The 12,206-nt window shown below is 42.5% G+C and overlaps 2 long non-coding RNA genes across 2 annotated transcripts in view; both read left to right on the forward strand.

The window, feature by feature from the left end:
* Positions 1-3,424, forward strand: part of LOC123391465 — a 33,117-nt gene extending 29,693 nt beyond the window's left edge. The window contains exon 3 of the long non-coding RNA XR_006606170.1: positions 1,781-3,424. This is a non-coding gene — a long non-coding RNA (uncharacterized LOC123391465). The remainder of the gene's footprint in view (positions 1-1,780) is intronic.
* A 966-nt stretch (positions 3,425-4,390) lies between these two features.
* LOC106004935 lies at positions 4,391-10,994 on the forward strand. Its single transcript, XR_001178019.2, has 4 exons — positions 4,391-7,047; positions 7,997-8,190; positions 10,032-10,102; positions 10,209-10,994. It is a non-coding gene; the product is annotated as an uncharacterized LOC106004935 (long non-coding RNA).
* The last annotated feature ends 1,212 nt before the right edge of the window (positions 10,995-12,206 follow it).

Consider the following 12,206-nt stretch of genomic DNA (forward strand, 5'->3'; position numbering starts at 1 on the left):
TCTCGTACTAAGTTTTTGTGGAAATGTGATTTAATTTCTCTTGAATAAACACATAAAAGTGGTTGTATTAAGCATAGGATAGATACCTGTTTAACTTTATAAGAAGCTGCCAGTTTTCCAGAGAGATTATACCATTTTACATTTGCACCAACAACGTATGAGGATTTTGTTTCATATCCTTGTTAATGTTTGGCATTGTCGGTATTTTTCATTTAGCTATATAGTAGGTGTGTATTGGTGTCTCATTGTGATTTCAATTTGCATTTGCATGTTGAAAGTTATACTGAGGGGCACCTGGGTGGCTCGGTGGGTTAAGCTGCTGCCTTCGGCTCAGGTCATGATCTCAGGGTCCTGGGATCGAGTCCCACATGGGGCTCTCTGCTCAGCAGGGAGCCTGCTTCCCTCTCTCTCTCTCTCTCTCTGCCTGCCTCTCTGTCTACTGTGATCTCTCTCTGTCAAATAAATAAATAAAATATTAAAAAAAAGAAAAAGAAAGTTATACTGAGCACTTTTATATGTGTTTATTGCCATTTAAACATCTTTGTATATGTGTGTGATATGTCTCTTTATGTGTGTGCCAGTTTTCTGAGTGGTAGGGCATTTTGTCTTTTTATTTTTGATTTGCTAGAGAACTTTATGTGGCATTGTGAATATTTTCTTCCCATCTGGTTTTTTTTTTTTTTTGATAAGCAGAAAATTTTTATTTTGGGTGTCTAATTTACCAGGTCTCTTCTTTTTTTTTTCTTTTAAAAATTATTATTTTTTTAATATTATGTTCAGTTAGCCAATAGGTTTTTTCTTCTATGGTTAGTGTTTTCTGTGTTCCAAGAAATCTTTGTCTATGCCAAGTTACAAAGATAATTGTTATGCTTTCTTCTAGAAAATTCATAACTTTAGCTTTTATGTTTAGATTGATGATCCATTTTAAGTAATTTTTTTCTGTATACATGAGGTAGAGATCAGGGTTCATTTATTTCCCACATGATCGTCCAGTTGTTGAAGCATTGCTTATTGAAAAGTCTTTCCGCTGCCCACTGAACATCCTTGGTGACTTTATCAAAAAATCAGCTAGCTTTATATGTGCCTATATATTTCTGGACTAATTTCTGGACTCTTAATTCAGTCTCATAATCCTTTTCCCCATCCTTATATCAATTTCAAACTGTCTTTATTCTGTAGCACTACAGTAAGTGTCCAATCAAGTCCAATATTGCCTTGGCTATTCTAAGTACTCTGCATTTACGTATGAATTTTAGGACCAATCTGTCAATTTTGACCAAAGAGCCCACTGGGATTTTGACTGGGATTACACAGAACCTAAAGAAAAAGTTGGGAAGAACTGGCATTTTAGCAATATTGCACCTTCTAATTCATGAGCATCTCCCAATATTTCTAGGTCTTTAATTTCTCTCAGCAATGTCTTATAGTTTTCATTGTGTAGTTCTTATACATTTTCCAGTATATTGATCCCTTAAGTATTTTGTTTCTGATGCAGTTAGAAATTATTTTAAATTCATATTCCATTTAGGTCCCTTTGCCTTCCCATCTTAATATAACTGTCTTAAGTATTTCCTCTACATACACTGAACACTCTGTATCAGATGGCAAAATCACCCAATTTTGTTTAAGTCACCCAATGTGATTGAAGAAACTCAGGAAGAAAAAACAGTTTATGAGAAATAAGTGAGCAATCTGGTGGGTGGAGCATGTAAGGAAGCATCCTGAAGGTGGCAGACTCAGCACTGCGGCCTTTGACTTTCTCCCTTTCTTCTTCCTACAGCGGGGCTCAGTGCTCACAGATGCAGCAGACGTTTTGAAGAGCGTGAGAATGAAGACAAATGAGAAAGCCAGAAGGATCTCTGGTCCCTGAAGGCATCGTGAAGCTGCTATTCCACCCTACTCTACCTACCTCCAGATTTCTTGCTATGAGGAAAGATAAAAGCTATTTAGTTGAACTAGTATGGGGGAGAGGTGCCCTCCTGACCTAAGTTTCTGATTCTACAGCTTGGGGCAGGGCCCTGAAGCCTGCATCTTTAGGACTGGCTTCAAGTGATTCTCATGCTGGTAACCCAAGAATCATCCTCAAGGAACTCTTCTTTGGCATGTGTAAATAGGAGATTTCCTGATAACTGGACTGCAAGGGTAGCAATTGAAGTAATAAGTTACTAGGAGTATATAGATGCTTACAAATGACAGGGCGCCTAGGTGGTTCAGTTGGTTAAGCGCCTGACTCTTGATTTTGGCTCAGGTCATGGTCTCAGGGTCGTGGACTTGAGCCCTGTCTCCAGCTCCATACTCAGCCTGGAAACTGGTTGTCCCTCTCCCTCTGCTCCCCAAACTCTTGCTCTGCAATCCACACGTTCCCGAGCACTAGGTCAATGCACCCCCCCATACGAAGGTACACAAAATAACAGTTGAGTAAATGCACAAATGAATAAGTGAGCAGTGTTGAAGATAGTCTTTATTTCACAGAAGATTGTAGGTATTTGTTTCCTAGGACTGTCAGAACAAATTGTCACAAACTTGGTGACTTAAAACAATAGAGATATATTTTGTCATAGTTCCGGAGGCTGGCGGTCTAAATCAAGCTGGGCCACGCTCCCCTGGAAGGCTGTAAGGAAGAATCCTTCCTCTTCTCCTAGCTTCTGATGGCTCCAGCAAACCCTGGTGTTCCTTGGGCTATAGCCCCTTCCCTCCAGTCTTTCACTCCATCATCACATGACCTTCCCCTCTGTGTGTGTCTTGTGTCCTCTTCTCTTCTTAGAAGGAACACCAGTCATTGGATTGAGCACCCACCTTGGTCCGCTATAACCTAACCTTTAACTAATTACACCTGCTAAGACTTTATTCCCAAATGAGGTTACCTTCAGGTAAATGTGAATCTGAGGGAGGACACTATTCAGACCACTACATTTTGTTTGCAGGACATTCTTCGGAATGCCTGAAAAAAAAAAGTTTGTTTGTTTGTTTGTTTGTTTTTTGCCAATACATCTTTAACAGTTCATAGGATTTGTAACTTAATTGTATTTGCCAAAACATAACCCGGAGAACTAAAAGAAATTTGGGTGTGGTCATATAACCAATATCAATTATGGTTGAAGTATCCTGGAATACGAAGGGCAGCCAAAAAAACAGGAATAGGAAAATGCCCAAATTTTTATAAAAAAAATAAAGACAAATCCAGGAACTGATGTTTCATGCCAACTCTGTGCGTTTGTAAATGGTTGGGACCTGGTTGGTTAGTTTCCTGTATAGCCTCCTGTTCCCAAGGAACGACAAGATAGTTAGAATGCCCTTGGGTTCAGCAGTTTGCATAAATTGTTTATTAAGGGTTAGGAACACTATTACTTTGCTTATGTTAAGTAGATAAGGATCTGAGAGAGGCTTCTTGAGGGTTTTAATTAAAATAAACTGCTGACATTTAGTGGTTTCTTGCTGAACGTTCATTGTTCCATTAAATGTTCAAATACCACAGAAGCATGAGGGTTTAGCCCCACCCACTTTATTGGGGTATTAAAATTGACAAAACTGTAATTTATTTTAAGTTAACAATGTAATGCTTTGATATACATATATACGGGGAAAATTTGTTTTGAGAGAGAGAAAGCAGAAGCAGGGAAGAGGGGCAGAGAGAGAAGGAGAGAGAATCTTAAAACAGACTCCATGCCCAGCACGGAACCTGACATGGGGCTCGATCTCACAACCCCAGAATCAAGACCTGAGCCAAAAACCATGAGTCAGACACTTAACCAACTGAGCCAGCCAGACACCCAGGGCAATGTTCACCACAGTCAAGTTGACTAACACACCCATCACGTCACATAGTTACTTTTTCTTTTGGTGAAAATGCTTAAGATCTACTCTGCTATTTTTAAGTGTATAAAACAGTATATTAACTCTGGTCACCATACTGTACACTAGATTCTCAGAGCCTGTTTATCCTGTAACTGAAAGTTGATGCCGTCTAACCCACATCTCCTTCAGCCCCCGGCCCTCATCAGCCATCTTTCTTTTCTCCATTTCTATGAGTTCAGACTTTTTGTTTGCTTGCTTAGATTCCACCTGGGAGATCACAGAATATTTGACTTTATCTGACTTACTTCCCTGAGCAAAATGCCCTCTAGTTTCATTCACGTGGTTGCAAGTAGCAGGATTTTCTTTTTTATGGCTGAATAATGGACTATAATATATAGTCAAATATATTTATATATATTTATATATATTATATTTATATTATATATATCAAATATATTTATATATATTTGACTATATATATTTATGAAAATGTATTCATGTAATACGGATATCATAGAAATATATATATTTGACTATATATATACAATATAATATATAAGAATATTATATGTCATATATTTCTATGATATCCGTATTACATAAATACATTTTTCATAACCATTCAATTATCAATGGACACTTAGATTGCTTCCATATCTTGGCTATTGTGAATAATGCTACAATGAATATGGAGTACAGATAATCTCTCCCAGATAGCAAGTTCATTTCCTTAGGATACATACCCGGAAGTGAGTGGCTGGACCATACAGTAGTTCTATTTTTAATGAATGGGAGGTCAGAGTGTCTAACCTCCCACACCGTTTTCCATAGCAGCCGCACAAATTTACATTCCCACCAACAGTGCCCAAGGGTTCTCCTTTCTCCACGCCCTCTCCAACACTTGCTGTCTCTTGTCTTTATGATAACAGACATTTGACAGATGTGAGGGGATAGCTGATTTGCATTTCCCTGATAGGAGCGATGTTGAGCATCTTTTCACAGAATTGTTGATCACTTGCGTGTCTTCTTTGGAAATATGATTCTTTAGATCCTTGCCCATTTTTTAATCAGGTTATTAGGGTTTTGTTTTGGTTTTGCTATTGAGTTAAGTGTCCCTTATATATTAACCCTTTATTGGATATACAGTTAGCAAATATTTTCTCCCATTCTATAGGTTGCCTTTCCATTTTGTTTCCTTTGCTGTCCAGAAGCACTTTAGTTTGTTGTAGTCTGCCTCGTTTATCTTTGCTTTTGTTGTCTGTGCTTTTGGTATCACTTCCCAAAAAAAGTCATTAACAAGACCAATGTAAAGGAGCTTTTTCCTTATGTTTTCTTCTAGGGGTTTTAAAGTTTCAGGTCTTACACTTAAGTCTTTAATCCATTTTGCGTTCATTTTTGTGTGTGGATAAGCATCCAATTTCATTCCTTTCCATGTGGTTATTCAGTTTTTCCAACACCATTTATTGAAAAGACTATCCTTTCCCCCTTGTGTATTTCTGGTGCCTTCCTTGAAAATTAGTTGACCATATGTGTGTGGATTTAAAGTTTTGTCAATTCTTTTCCTGTTAAAGAAAGAAGAAAATGTTGGTTAAGTTTAAAGCTTGTTTAATAGTAAAATGGAGCCTGTAGACCTTCTCCTGCTCTGCAGGTACTGAGTTAGGTCCCTTGGTTTCTCCTGCCTCTAACATAAGTAGTAGAGATGGAGAGGATTTCCACTTGAAGTTTTGAGCTATCAAAGAGAGCACTGCTCTGGGCAACCATGCTGTCCTGGGCCACTTCTTGGCACCTTTCCTACTGTGTACCTAAGCTGACTCAAAACACCTGTATACTCTCCTCCAGGTGCAGGTACCAGACCTTGCAGCCATTACCAAAACTTGTGGATTAATTGGTAAGGAGCTTGTGATTCTCTTCGTCTCCCTCAAGACTCATTCGCCTGAGTAGCGCTGTAAAGTGAAACCCCTTTGCTACTCCAGCATTGCCAATACCCCGTTTTATCTAGAATGCACCTGTCTAACCTTGATGGATTCTTTAGGAAGTATTATAAGATAAAACTCTGGTGTTTTCAGGTTGTGTCCTTGGATTCCTTCTGAGTGTCCCTTCTCATGGGTTGAGTCTCCTACTGGGCCACTCTACCACCAGCATACACCATTTAACCGAGCAAAGCAGATTTCTGTCCAGGACCTGTCTAGGACAGTGGGAGGTTAGCATGAGAGAACACCATTTATTTCATCTTTCACTCACTTATACGTTCCTTAATCATATAGTCACTCATTCAAGAAGCATTAATTGAATATTTACTATGCACTAGTTATTTTGCTGCCATGACCAGTGAGGTACAGTGATGAACACGACAGCAGAGTCTCTGACCTGCGTGAAAAAGCTGGAGAGACACATTATATAAGTGATGAATAAATTAAGAAGGTCACAAGTTGTGGGGACACGCTGAAGAAATCAGCAAGATCTTGAAGAAAAGCAACCTGGAAGAGGACACTTCAGACAAGGTGGTCCAGGAATGCTCTGAATCAATTAGTAACGTCTGAGCTGAGACGTAAAGATGAAGAGAGGGAGCCGTATGAAGACCTGAGGAAGAGCATCTCCTAGAAAGGAAGTTGATGGAAATGCTGACAGACGGCAAAGAACCTGGAACACTCTGTGGGACTGGGCAGGCCAGACCATCCTCAGCTTTGTGGCATGTGTAAGTGAAATTTTATCCCAAGAACAGTGGGAAGACATCGAATGGTTTGGAGCTGCAGGAGAGACAGGATCAGATGTATGTACTAAAAAGAGAGCTCTGGCTCCTGTATAGAGAACAAATTCTAGGTACACCTGGGGATTCCAGTTTAAAGCTAGAGTCATCTGGACAGGAGATAACGGTGAAGGCAATGACAGTGGAGAGCTGGGGGCATGCCCAAGGACGTTTTTGGACCTAGAATGGACAGCACTTGCTGAAGGGCTGGTTATTGAAGAGCGAGAAAGGAAGAATGCCCGATTGACTCCTGCGACCTGTTCTTGAAAGGCCGGGCAGGCAGCAAGGCCAGTTTCTGGATGGAGCGAACTGAAGGAGGCTGTCCCCGGGGTCTCTGCCGGGCGCCCTGTGGGCTGACGGAGTGCAGATGGGAATGTGGGTCTGCAAGTGTGCTCCCGTCGCTTTGGTGATGGGAAACGCCAGTGGCCAACTTGGCCTCGTCCTCTCCTGCAAGTCTCCTAATGACTCCATGAGGGGGTCCTATCATACCCTGAGACAGAAAGCAGGTAAGAAAGTGAGCAACACCAACAAGGTCCCAGCATGGGTCTGCTCCTTCCTCTTCCTCTTCCTCTTCCTCTTCCTCTTCCTCTTCCTCTCCTTCTCCTTCTTCTCCTTCTTCTTTTTTTTCCCATGAAAGATAATTCGCTTCTTTATGCAATGCATGAAAACACACCTCCGAACACCTCCCACGACGAGGCATTGTTCTGGAGTGATGGTGACGACAACCATGACGATGACGGTCATGATCATGAAGCAACAGCCAGAAAGTTTTAAACCCTCCTATGTGCCAGGCAGTCTGTTGAGGACTTCACATACATAAAATTCTGGAACTCTCCAGCAGTTCTGTGAGAGGTACAGTTCTTGTCACCGTGTAAAGATAAACTGAAGCTCAGAGAGCTGAAGTGACTTGCCGTAGGTAGCAGAGTAGAGAGGATGAAGCCAGGGGTGGAAATCTCCCCGGAAGAACTCCTGAAAAACCTAAATCTGTGTCTGTCCTTCTAAGCTCTGTCCCCTCCTCATCTCTCATGGTGCCGGTCGGTAGAACAGAGATGCTCCACGTTGAGCACCTGGAATGTGCTTTTTAAACCTGCTCCCCCAGATCATTCAGATGGGGTGTGTGTGTGTGTGTGTGTGTGTGTGTTGGGGGGCCCCTGAGGGGTCACTGTGAGAGAAGCCACTCTGGTGGCTGGAATTTAAAAGGCGGTTTGGAGCCACAGAACGTCTGGACGAGATGGAGCCTTCGAAGCCACCCAACTGGCCATCGGCAATTTTCTTGTGAGGAAACTGGGGTGCAGAGAATTCAGCTCCACATTGTGAAGTTACTGCTGTAGAAACTGAGGTCCTGATAATTTCAGTGAAACATGCCTCAGGTGGCACAGTTGTTATCCGAGCTGCTGCGTCCACAGGCCCAGCTCTGCCTCTCCCTGACACCTCCACACTGTCTCTCCCTGACAGATCTGCCCTGGCTTCCACGGCGACGCCGCACGCGCCTGCCCTCAGGATGCGGTGCACCCGAGGACTGCTTCACCCAGGCTCATGGGTCTAGTGTCACCCTGCACCGGTTAGTGTCTCTCTGGGACGCAGCTTTGTTGTAGAGCAGGCGGAAGCCAGGACTCACAGGTCCGTCGTGCAGGTGATGTGAAATTTAGGTAAGTAAGACTTTCACAGGACAAGGCCTGGCAGACATACTCAGAACAACTAATTCACAATAAATAGATGCGTTAGACCATATCTTAAAGTTTTCCTTTCCAAGCTTTGTCTTTTCTCAGGTACCCCCTTTTTCCCTCTGTTCCCACTCACATTTACAAGGCTTAGGGCTTGTGACCTCGGGAGGGAGGTAACAGGAGAGAGCAGGACTAGCCTGTCTGGCTTCCCGAAGTTCTTCCTCAAAGGCCAGTCCCCAGGATCAGGGACGAATCCCGGGTAAATGCTAACAGTCTGGGCAAGAAGCCTGGGGATAGAACGAAAAGGGAGATTTGGCAAAAATGCAGGAGCAGGGGTGAGGGAGAAGTGGGGAGCCTGGGTGGTAGATCCTGGCTCTGCGGGGCCTGGGACGTAGCAATCTGTGGCCATCTCTAAGGGTCAAAAAGGATAAACGACCAGTTCGAAGATAAACAAGTCAGACGGACATAATGACAGCATGAGGACTACGGCTGATATCACTGCGTTGCATATCTGTTCCTGAGAGGGTAGATCTGAAATTTCTCATCTCAAGAGAAAAGCAATCCGTAACTCTGTGTGGTGATGGTTGTCACTAGACTCTTATGGTGATCATCCCGCACTATATGCAAATATGGAATCATTATGTTGTGTGTCTGAAACTGGTATAATGTTATATGTCCACGGTACCTCAAAAAATGCGAAAAAAGAATATAAAATTACAAATATTAAAATAGGAACAAAAGCAAATATGTATCTAGGATAAGAAAAGAAATCCCACATATGGTTAATTAAAAAAAAAAAAAAAGAAAACCTCACACATATCACGAACATTACAAAACAGAAAAATAGCAATATTATTTAATACACCTATTTAAGACCGTTTCTTCATGCTTAGCTGCATATCCTTGGATCCCCTCTACATGTGACAATTTTATAGTATCCTTTCCTACATGGAACATAGGAATATGATTCAGCCTCTCCTCTAACATGTTAGAGGATTTCTTGACATTGGTTTTTATGATCAGGGCTTGGAATGTAGAACTTCATAGAACTCTTACTGGTCTTAATATCGCTATTGGTTTGTGGCCTACAAGCATAAGAATTCTGATAAACTCAAATCTGTGTGTTGCCATCTAGTTTTTTTTTTAAGATCTTACTTATTTCTTAGAGAGAAAGCTTGAGTGGGAGTGGGGACGGGCAGAGGGGGAGGGAGAAACACGCTCCACACTGAGCAGGGAACCCGACGCAGGGCTCAATTCTGGACTCTGAGATCATGACCTGAACTGAAGGCAGACGCATAAGCATCTGAGCCACTCAGGCACCCTGCCATTTAATTTTTTAATTTAAAAAGTATACATAACAGCAACAAAACAGGATTTTAATTTTTTCATCTATGGGACATTAAGGGCAAAGACCAAATTACTGTCTCCCTTGGTTTTATGCGGAAGAACTGAAGTTGCATTGCTCTCTTTAAAAAAAAAAAAAAAGGTTTTTATGTGAAAAGTGTGTTTAACTGTAAAGTTTTGGAAGATCCTCAACCAGTTGGTTTTAAAATTTCTTGATCAAAAAGTCAAAACAGGGACTTCTGGGTGGCTCAGTTGGTTAAACAGCTGCCTTCAGCTCAGGTCATGATCCCAGCGTCCTGGGATCGAGTCCCCCACATTGGGCTCCTTGCTCGGCGGGGAGCCTGCTTCTCCCTCTGCCTCTGCTGCCACTCAGCCTGCCTGTGCTCGCTCTCTCTCTCTCTCTCTGGAAAATAAATAAATAAAATCTTTTTTAAAAAATCGAAACATGTTGTCAGAGAAATTACCTGTTTGTCATTTTTAAGATTAATGAGTCGAGTGACAGGAGAGTCTTTTGGAAACTCCCAGGAGGGCCAAAGTGAGACACAAGCATCAGGTAAGACCTTGCCTACTTGTCAGGTACCCACCTTGCCGCCGACTTTGGAGAACCAGGCTGTCCTTCTTTTCCTTCTTACTCTTGGTTCTGTGTTCTTGTCCTACAGAAAGTTCCCCCTTGCTGGAGATGCACCTGCTGCATATTTTTTAGCTCTGTTCCGCCAAAAAGAGACTTAACCCAGAAAAGCTGAGTACTGCTGAGGTTGAATGATGAACGGTGTAGGGACTAAGACTGGAGGCTAGAACACAGGCCTGCAGCAAGATTCTTGCTCTGAAAGTCCATGGAAACAGCTTAATGAGTTCTGTGTGTTTTTGCATGGGAAGCAGGTGTCTCTGTGAGTTGAACTTGTGTTGAATATGATGTTTCACTAAATGTCTCTAAACTCTCTAATGTCTAAATGTCATTAAACTCTCAGGATTCCTGGCTAGCTCTGCCGTAGAACATGTGACTCTTGATCTCTGGGTCAAGTTCAAGTTCCATGTTGGGTGTAAAGATTACTTTAAAAATTAAAAAAATATATATATGTATATATATAATGATTTCCATCCCACTCCTTAGCTCTTTTCTAATGTATGGCACATTTATAATGAATGTGCTGTGTTATCTAGTATATTCTGAACCGAATGTTAATCAGATGAGAACTGAAGCCTCCATTTAAAAGTATACATGCCTGAAGGTTAAAAGTAGCTTTCTGCACACTAGCTATGGATGCCCTACTTTAGGAACTTGGTTTCTCCTCCATGCCTCTCATCCTTCCACTGCCCAGCATCAGAGAACATGCCTGCATCACCATGGGACACCTGGTCCTATACTTCCCCGTCAAGAGGCTGGAGGAGGGGCATTTGGGTGCCTCAGTCGTTAAGCCTCTGCCTTCTGCTCAGGTCATGATCCCAGGTCCTGGGATCAAGCCCCATATCCAGCTCCCTGCTCAGCAGGAAACCTGTTTCTCCCTCTCCCACTCCCCCTGCTTGTATTCCCTCTCTCACTGTATCTTTCTCCAAATAAATAAATAATATCTTAAAAAAAAAAAAAAACACAAGAGCCCAGGAGAATCCAGTGGCTAGTCATACAATTATCTCTATAATTCCTAAACCTGAACGTCTGGCAAGAACGTAACCACACACGGAAGAGAATGCGATCACCTAAATGTATCCCACCTAATCAGACTAAATGTATTCCATCTTAACCTCACCTACCGCCTCCCCAAAATGTCCACATCCACACCCTACCAGAGGGGAAGGGGGCATAGGGTGACACAGCAATTTTAACCATTTGTGGGTAAGTCATCTTACTTTTGCAAATTTTACAAAAACACATGACCTTGTGAAACTGCTGTGAAAGGTGTCACCCAGGGTCTTCAAAAGGAACCTATGCACCTGACAGGACCTGAAGCTTAAACTTCGTCACCATCACAGTAGATCCACTTCTCAGAACAGGAAAGTAACTCACAAGCCAATGCTGTCCAAAGGTGAATTTTTGTGTGAATGGAGCCACCATGCCTTAATTCGGCTGGGTGAGATGGGTCACGTTTAGTCCCCAGAGAGCAGAACAGCCTGACCCTGGAAAGTCATCTCTGGACCCATAGTTACTTACTGTGCGCCTCCTCGCCCAGGCACTGTGCTGAGCATCAGGCCAGACAGAAGGAAACATGGTCCCCTTCTCTCAAGGGGGTCACCTTCGGCGAAGTGGATCTCTGTACCCTGTGGCATGTGCTACGTGTGAGAAGGGAACAGATGTTAATGGCACACCAACAGAGGCATGAATTCCTTCAGATGGGGGGAGATAGTGGGGGAAGGAGGAGAGGTTGATGCCTGAGCTGAGTTTAGGGGTAAAGTATTTAGGTAGGTAGAGATGAGAGATAAGAATTCTCTTCCGCCTTCTCTCTGGGCTGGGATAGGTCATCTTCTGCAGTGATTTCCTAAAGCCTAAAGATGGGTAGAGCAGCCAGGTGGATAAAGTCATCCAGTGTGCAAAAGGAAGATGGGAAGTGTGTTCAGAGAGTGCTAACTGCAGCCGTACAAAGGAAGTGATGAAATCCCTAAGCCCTCCCTTTGGGAAAGTTAAGGTCTCCTTGCCCATGAAAGCACCCCCTGGTGGAGACATC

The sequence above is a fragment of the Mustela putorius genome, unplaced genomic scaffold, assembly GCF_011764305.1.
Source record: "Mustela putorius furo isolate JIRA1106 unplaced genomic scaffold, ASM1176430v1.1 tig00000228_pilon_pilon_pilon, whole genome shotgun sequence".
In the NCBI taxonomy this organism is placed as follows: Eukaryota; Metazoa; Chordata; class Mammalia; order Carnivora; family Mustelidae; genus Mustela; species Mustela putorius.